The sequence below is a fragment of the Papaver somniferum genome, chromosome 3 (assembly GCF_003573695.1).
Source record: "Papaver somniferum cultivar HN1 chromosome 3, ASM357369v1, whole genome shotgun sequence".
NCBI lineage: Eukaryota > Viridiplantae > Streptophyta > Magnoliopsida > Ranunculales > Papaveraceae > Papaver > Papaver somniferum.
In genome coordinates this window covers 109,701,188-109,710,822 of record NC_039360.1, presented here as the reverse complement: position 1 = coordinate 109,710,822, position 9,635 = coordinate 109,701,188, and the positions used below count along the sequence as shown (strand labels likewise).

General features: G+C 34.3%; 1 long non-coding RNA gene across 1 annotated transcript; it reads right to left on the bottom strand.

Moving 5' to 3' along the window:
* Nucleotides 1–1,088: 1,088 nt before the first annotated feature.
* LOC113357062 lies at nucleotides 1,089–8,657 on the bottom strand. The gene is made up of 3 exons (XR_003363405.1): nucleotides 8,457–8,657; nucleotides 6,612–6,665; nucleotides 1,089–1,305 (listed from the first exon to the last, which is right to left on the bottom strand). It is a non-coding gene; the product is annotated as an uncharacterized LOC113357062 (long non-coding RNA).
* Nucleotides 8,658–9,635: the final 978 nt, after the last annotated feature.

Here is a 9,635-nt window from a genome sequence, read left to right as displayed (position 1 = left end):
AACTCTTGATTTCTGCTTCTCTGGCCCTCCTATCGACTCCCAAAACTCTCGACCCCCTCTCTAGTAGACCCAAAGAGCCTATTTATACCCAACAACAGCTCTAAATCTCGCCAATAACTCCAATATAATTCTTCATTATGTGGGAAGTGAATAACAATATTTTCCGAATATTTTCTTACCAAACTTGGAATTTCTTGCGTAAACTTCCTCCCTCCACGCTCCAAATCGATTCTTCACGACCCAAAGTGATGCTCGAGCCATTCCACATCATCAGAACACGTCCATAACTCTCAATGACGCGTGATTATCATCCTCCAGTGCATGCTTGCCCTGTTTTGAACTCGAGAATCAAAACACGTATTCCAGCCAAATTTGATCGAAACCACCACCCAAACTTTGTTCCTTATGCCAAATCACATCTTTATGTCAATTTTCAGCGATTGAATCGCACTCTAACCCATTCATTTTGACAATCAAAATTCTGCCAGTTGAAAACTTCATTTCCCGCCAAAAACACAAATTCAAATTGTTGAAGAAGGTGCCCCTTATCCAGAGTGCTGGGGTGCGAATATCAATTGGGGTGGAAATAGTAATTTTTCTGGGTTCCTCCGGGACATTTCTGGGACGCTTCCGGTGCATTTCTGGGTGCCTACGGTACATTTCTCCCGGGTGTAAAACACTGCTTTTTGAGCCCATTTCGCCGCAAGGGCTTATTTCTCTAAAATTTCCTACAAGAACACAAAATAACACAATAAGTACTTAATTGAGTCTAACAATACAGAACATTGAGAACAAAATAGACACATAAATGCGTCTATCAGCAACCCGAAAGGATCACTTTCCTTTGCCTTTCATTGATCATATGTTAGAGAGGTTAGCGGGACATTCACATTATTGCTTTTTGGACGGTTATTCGGGGTACAATCAGATTGTTATTGCACCGGAAGATCAAGAGAAGACTACTTTTGTGATTCCCCAAGTACTAAACCTGCTTAACTAATAGGATTACAACCTAATTGAATCATCAAAACTAGATTAATGATTTTAAGAATCATAACTATAGAAAGTGCTAAATAACAAAACCCAAACTCTGTGATATTATATAAATGAAAGTCTTTCGAGTTCTAAGAATAAATAAATATGTTGTTTACAGAATAAGAAAGAATACATATAGTAAAAGATGCACAACAACACTAGATTTAATAAAGTTCATAGCTACGAAACGGATATCTTCGAGCGCTTCATTCCTTCAGATTATTGAAAAACTGATGTGGCAACAAGTGAGTACATCATCCCAAGGGGTGCCTAATTGGAAACAAATAACTCTCAAGTAATCACTAACATGCTTCACAGTTCGAAAGATAAAACAGTAATTTAAAAGAGACAAAGGTGAAAGGAAACATTAAACAATTCACGTATCAAGAATCAAAGGTTATTCAAACAAGCATAACATGCACGCGAGTGATTTCCCTTAAATAAAATAGTATATATAATATTCTGACGGATTGCGTACCGCCCTACTAATACTATTGCCGACGGATGGCATACCGCCCTACTATCTTAATAAGCAGAAAATATATTATTATTGCCGACGGATGGCGTACCGCCCTACTAATACTATTGCCGACGGATGGCATACCGCCCTACTTAACTTAGCAAGGAGTTGTGGGGAGACACAGACACTCCTCGCGAGGGAAACCACATAACGCATATCAGACACATACAATTACATACAATACAAACATCGTTTAATGCAATTAGAATATACATTCATATAAATAGTAAAAGCACATCATGCTCGCAAAGGATTTAAACTCAATGATTACAAGAAGGTTACAAAGTTCCCACCTGAATTGATGACAAGCCATGCCTACCACAAGATCCATGATCTACCGGTTCATCCTTTGAATCGATCGTTGTTAATAAAGAGTAATTGTTAATCACACAAACATTCTAAGAGATTAGCCAAAAGCCTCACACAAGGCTCATAACATAATATCATACAATGCTCTAGTTATAGGCTAAGTGGACTATCTAATGGTTCTAAGCCCATTTATGGTTCTACACATTTTCATTATATATCTTTAACTCATCAAAAGGTTTACTAATCTAATTAGGTTGGTTCTATAGTCCATTAGATAAGTCTTATGAATATTTACAACTTTGTAGAAGAGACCAAAGGCTAATTCGGAACATAAGGGGTCCAAAATATCAATTTAGGAAAATAGGGCTCATCCTAGTGAACTAATAGTCACTAACGGTCAAACTGACGGTCACAGGTTAACAAACAGTCAACGTCTAAGTCCAGGTCATAGTCCAAGTTAACAGAGTCAAAATCAGGTCAACGAAGCCAAGGTCCACTGAGTCAAATAGGGAATCGGTGAGTCAATTCAGTAGAACAACTGAGTCAGCTAAACAAGTTGACTCATCTAAACTGACTGGGATGACTAATAGGTCTAAATGACTAAGCTAAACATCTAATTCATACATCAAAACACAATACAGATTTATACATAAATGTATTTCTAACTACATTTACAACTCCACAGCTTCACCAATCTTCAACCCTCATTTCTCATTCTGAATCTTCAATCAATTCCAGTAACACCAACTAATACACGGCAAGAACAATTTCACCATTGCTCCAAAACATCAGTTCATACATTCAATACATTATATCTCCATAAACCATAGTCTGCAATACCACCAGTTCAATTCATATACCTTCAACACCATACACAAACACCAATAGCATCTAATCACTAGACCTAACATTCACTTAAATATACTCGAGACCCTGCAGTTTAATCCATTAACATCCTCATCTGTAACAGCGTACTCAGAGCAATACTTGTACCTGCAATTACTCTTCCAATCTGTACTCCATAGTTTATACTTGAGCCATGCGCTACAACCTTGTTCACCACCATCTCAATCTCACCTGCACAGTTCATGCATCTACCTAACTCATTCATCACCATTATGACTTCACCACCACATCAACTGTAATTCGACTTATCCATTCCTGCATCATTAAATCATTCACCAATCACTAACAAATCCACTTAGTCTCTACAGCATCAGCACCCAACCTGCAGCTCCTTTCCATTTCAGTTCCATGACCATTTTATCTTCACCACCAATTCAACTCAGTTCAATTGGATGAACTTGCTATGCAATCATCTAACATGACCTGCACCACCACTTGCATCTCAAATTACAGCTGCAACTCAAACATCCTACCAATCATCTGAACTTCAATCCGCTCATGGTTCAACAACGATATCACCAAGCTTCATCCCTGTAATTCAAATAACCAGACCCATCTGCAATCCTAAACATACAGCTAACTTTCACCATCACCAGACCACCATACTTCATCTAAAAACAGTTCTCTTAATTACCATGTTCTTCTTCCAATTTTAGACACCAATCAAAACCCTAATTCACCAATTCATCTTCCTTCCAATATTGTTCAATTGATTCCCAAATACGAACTCGAACCCTAATTTATATTTCTTCACTACAGAACCCTAAATTAATATCTCAATTTCCAAAAGAAACCAATATTAAACCTTATACAATCCTTTCTACTCAAGTTAACAACAAACCCATGAAACATTTCACCAAAACAAACTCAATTTCATAAAGAATTAACAACTAATTAAGAACCCTAATTAAATTCTCTGATTACCTTTCTATGAAGTCTAAAATCGATAGTCGAATCCAACCCCATCACTCTCAAACATGCCTTGATCTCAACCTATCCCTCACGATCTCATAACTTAATTTCATCTCTCAAATTTCTCAGAAAAACACCGCAGCTGCAGAACAGGAAAGAGAGAAAGAAGAAGAAGAAGAAGAAGAAGAAAGAAGATGAAGATGAAGATGAAAGAAGAAGAAAATGAAAAATGAAGAAGAATGAAAGATATGAGTTTATCTGATCGATGGGTAAAGGGGATAAAGCTGACCAATTGGCTAAAGAAACCTAGAGAAATGATACAAGCAGCCAAGCAGTTAAGATGCAAAAATGACGATTTTGTCCTTCTAAGTAAACTGATAAGATCTTCTTCGTCCGGCATTCGATTGGCGCGCTCTAGTAGTCCATCTCGCATAACTTTTCGAGACATATCTAATGATACTAATTTCATAACTAGATAGTTGTTAGATTAATTTCTATCATTTAACGTTCTCTCTAATTAATCGAGTCAATAGCGGCTTAGTCGTCTCATGACTGGCCTAATAACATTGACGAGCTTGAGGGTCTTTACATTCTCCCCACCTTATACATTTTCGTCCTCGAAAATCTATCCACCGTATAGTCTTAAAAAAAACTTCCCCACCATATAGAGAATTTCTATCTCTCGACTAAATGCAAGCATTGCTCATATTTACAAGCGCGCGAAAATTAACTCATTTTAAATGAGTTCCAAACAACAAGAAAGGATACAACCTATATTGTTTTCTATAACTAGAGTCTATAATTTGCATCTCTAAGTTCAATAGACTAATTTTCTATTTGATAATGATTGTCTCTAAGCTCACTATGGTAATTTTATTTTAACAGATAAGTATGTCTAAGTTTCCCCACGCTAATACTTTTAAATTTAATATTTAATAATTTATTGATATGATGTAGTTTCACATTTGTTATATATTATTATCTATATAATTAATCCAAATTTGATTTCACGTAAATCTATCTGATATTTTTACTAACTGTTACACAATATATAAACTATCTAAATATTATCTACTTTAAATCTGATAATAATATAATTATTAAAATATTATTATCAGCAGTGTTTCTATTCTCCATATCTTTATTATTATCTATCTGGTTATAATTCCCAAGAAAATATTTCTAATTTACAAAATCTGACCGCAGATAAATTATCAATAATTTTTACGTAGCTACTTAATCCTAATTAATGATTTTATCGTTATATATTTACTAATAAGATTTTTAATTTACATAAAGTTCGATACAATACTATTTGATGAGTGTTAATATTACTTTTATTATGATTATTAATGATATTATTATCATTTATTATTATTAACAATAATGGTCGAACTATTATTTTAACTACTCTTAAAAAATTTATTGAGTACACAAAAATTTATAAATACAATTGTTTACTTTATTATTTGACACTATAAGTTACCAATATGGATCTTGCAGAGATTTAAATAAATCTATAATCCTTGACTCCAGATTTAACTATACCAATTTAAATTCTAACAGTTGCCTAGGTCTATATTTGTCACACTAATTTTCTACTCTAATAAATCAATGGTTCTAATTACGAGAGAAGATACTCCATTAGTTTCTAAGTAAATTTGGGATCTATCAGTTCACTAAACAAACACACCAGAATTACAAACCTTACCATTTCCCAGTGCTGAATTAACTAAGTGTTCTTTAATTAACATTAATCAATCTCTAAACTTATATTGAAATTTCTAAACTATGATATAATTTGGTTTCCACCTATGAGTTTTATTTAATATTATAAAATAACATACATACACAAAACAAAAAACAAACAAATAAACATGTTATTCAAATCAACCGGATCAAAAATATTTTAGTTATTGATTGTTTTTAGTGATTAAGATTTATCTCACAGGCCCAACCAAGTTCTAAACTAGTCTAACAATCTATCTAACACTAGCTATTATCTATTGTTTCCTATGTAAGATCTAATAGTGAGCTCTGATACCAACTTGTGACGCCCTAAATACTAAACATGCATAACTAATAGGATTACAACCTAATTGAAGGATCAAAACTAGATTACTGATTTTAAGAATCATAACTATAGAAAGTGCTAATAACAATACCCAAACTCTCTGATATTATATAAATAAAAGTATTTCGAGTTCTAAGAATAAATAAATGTGTTGTTTACAGAATAAGAAAGAATACATATAGTAAAAGATGCACAACAACACTAGATTTAATAAAGTTCATAGCTACGAAACGGATATCTTCGAGCGCTTCATTCCTTCAGATTACTGAAAAACTGATGTGGGAACAAGTGAGCACATCATCCCAAGGGGTGCCCAATTGGAAAAAATAACTCTCAAGTAATCACTAACATGCTTCACAGTTCGAATGATAAAACAGTAATTTAAAAGAGACAAAGGTGAAAGGAAACATTGAACAATTCACGTATCAAGAAGCAAAGGTTATTCAAACAAGCATAACATGCACGCGAGTGATTTCCCTTAAATAAAATAGTATATATAATATTCTGACGGATGGCGTACCGCCCTACTAATACTATTGCCGACGGATGGCACACCGCCCTACTATCTTAATAAGCAGAAAATATAATATTATCGCAGACGGATGGCGTACCGCCCTACTAATACTATTACCGACGGATGGCATACCGCCCTACTTAACTTAGCAAAGAGTTGTGGGGAGACACAGACACTCCTCGCGAGGGAAACCACATTACGCATATCAGACACATACAATTACATTCAATACAAACATCGTTCAATGCAATTAAAATATACATTCATATAAATAGTAAAAGCACATCATGCTCGCAAAGGATTTAAACTCAATGATTACAAGAAGGTTACAAAGTTCCCACCTGAATTGATGACAAGCCATGCCTACCACAAGATCCACGATCTACCGGTTCATCCTTTGAATCGATCGTTGTAAATAAAGAGTAAATGTTAATCACACAAGCACTGTAAGAGATGAGCCAAAAGGCTCACACAAGGCTCATAACATAATATCATACAATGCTCTACTTGTAGGCTAAGTGAACTATCTAATGGTTCTAAGCCCATTTATGGTTCTACACATTTTCATTATATATCTTTAACTCATCAAAAGGTTTACTAATCTAATTAGGTTAGTTCTATAGTCCATTAGATAAGTCTTATGAATATTTACAACTTTGTAGAAGAAACCAAAGGCTAATTCGGAACATAAGGGGTCCAAAATATCAATTTAAGAAAATATGGTTCATCCTAGTGAACTAACAGTCACTAATGGTCAAACTGACGGTCACAGGTTAACTAACAGTCAACGTGTAATTCCAGGTCATAGTCCAAGTCAACAGAGTCAAAATCAGGACAACGAAGTCAAGGTCCACTGAGTCAAATAGGGAATCGGTGAGTCAACTCAGTCAGATCAACTGAGTCAACCAAACAAGTTGAGTCATCTAAGCTGACTGGGATGACTAATAGGTCTAAATACCTAAGTTAAACTTCTAATTCATACATCAAAACACAATACAGATTTATACCAAAAATGTATTTCTAACTACATTTACAACTTTACAGCTTCACCAGTCTTCAACCCACATTTTTCATTCTGAATCTTCAATCCATTCCATTAACACCAACTAATACACAACAAGAACAATTCCACCATTGCTCCAAAACATCACTTCATACATTCAATACATTATATCTCCATAAACCATAGTCTGCAATACCACCAGTTCAATTCATATACCTTCAACACCATACACAAACACCAACAACATCTAATCACTAGACCTAACATTCACTTAAACATACTCGAGACCCGGCAGTTTAATCCATTAACATCCTCATCTGTAACTGCATACTAAGAGCAATACTTGTACCTGCAATTACTCTTACAATATGTACTCCATAGTTTATACTTGAGCCATGCGATACAACCTTGTTCACCACCATCTCAATCTCACCTGCACAGTTCATGCATCTACCTAACTCATTCCTCACCATTATGACTTCACCACCACATCAACTGTAATTCGACTTATCCATTCCTGCATCATTAAATCATTCACCAATCACTAATAAATCCACTTAGTCTCTACAGCATCAGCACCCAACTTGCAACTCCTTTCCAATTCAGTTCCACGACCATTTCATATTCACCACCAATTCAACTCAGTTCAATTGGATGAACTTGCCATGTAATCATCTAACATGACCTGCACCACCACTTGTATCTCAAATTACAGCTGCAACTCAAACATCCTACCAATCATCTGAACTTCAATCCGCTCATGGTTCAACAACGATATCACCAAGCTTCATCCCTGCAATTCAAATAACCAGACCCATCTGCAATCCTAAACATACATCTAACTGTCACCATCACCAGACCACCATACTTCATCTAAAAACATTTCTCTTAATTACCATGTTCTTCTTCCAATTTCAGACACCAATCAAAACCCTAATTCACCAATTCATCTTCCTTCCAATATTGTTCAATTGACCAAATATGAACTCGAACCCTAATTTATATTTCTTCATTACAGAACCCTAAATCAATATCTCAATTTCCAAAAAAAACCAATATTAAACCTTATACAATCCTTTCTACTCAAGTTAACAACAAACCCATGAAACATTTCACCAAAACAAACTCAATTTCATAAAGAATTAACAACGAATTAAGAACCCTAATTAAATTATCTGATTACCTTTCTATGAAGTCTAAAATCGATAGTCGAATCAAACCCCATCACTCTCAAACATGCCTTGATCTCAACCTAGCCCTCACGATCTCATAACTTAATTTCATCTCTCAAATTTCTCAGAAACACCGCAGTTGTAGAACTAGGAAAGAGAGAAAGAAGAAGAAGAAGAAGAAAGAAGAAGATGAAGATGAAAGAAGAAGAAAATGAAAAATGAAGAAGAATGAAAGATATGAGTTTATCTGCTCGATGGGTTAAGGGGATAGGGATGACCAATTTGCTAAAGGAAACCATAGAAATGATACAGGCAGCCAAGAGGTAAAGATGCAAAAATGACGATTTTTTTCTTCTAACTAAACTGATAAGATCTTCTTCGTCCGGCATTCGATTGGCGCGCTCGAGTAGTCCATCTCGCATAAATTTTCGAGACATATCTAATGATACAAATTTCACAACTAGATAGTTGTTAGATTAATTTATATCATTTAACGTTCTCTCTAATTAATCGAGTCAATAGCGGCTTAGTCGTCTCATGACTTGTCTAATAACGTTGACGAGCTTGAGGGTCTTTACATTCCCCCCACCTTATACATTTTCGTCCTCGAAAACCGATCCACTATATAGTCTTAAAAAAAACTTCCCCACCATATAGAGAATTTCGATCTCTCTACTAAATGCAAGCATTACTCATACTTACAAGCGCGCGAAAATTAACTCATTTTAAATGAGTTCGAAACAACAAGAAAGGATACAACCCTATATTGTTTTCTATAACTAGAATCTATAATCTGTAGCTCTAAGTTCAATAGACCAATTTTCTATTTGATAATGATTATCTCTAAGCTCACTATGGTAATTTGATTTTAACAGATAAGTATGTCTAAGTTTCCCCACGCTAATACTTTTATATTTATAATCTAATAATTTATTGATATGATGTAGTTTCACATTTGTTATATATTATTATCCATATGATTAATCCAAATTTGATTTCACGTAAATCTATCTGATATTTTTTCTAACTGTTATACAATATATAAATTATCTAAATATTATCTACTTTAAATCTGATATTAACATAATTATTAAAATATTACTATCAGCAGTGTTTCTATTCTCCATATTTTTATTATTATCTATCTGGTTATGATGCCCAAAAAAATATTTCTAATTTACAAAATATTT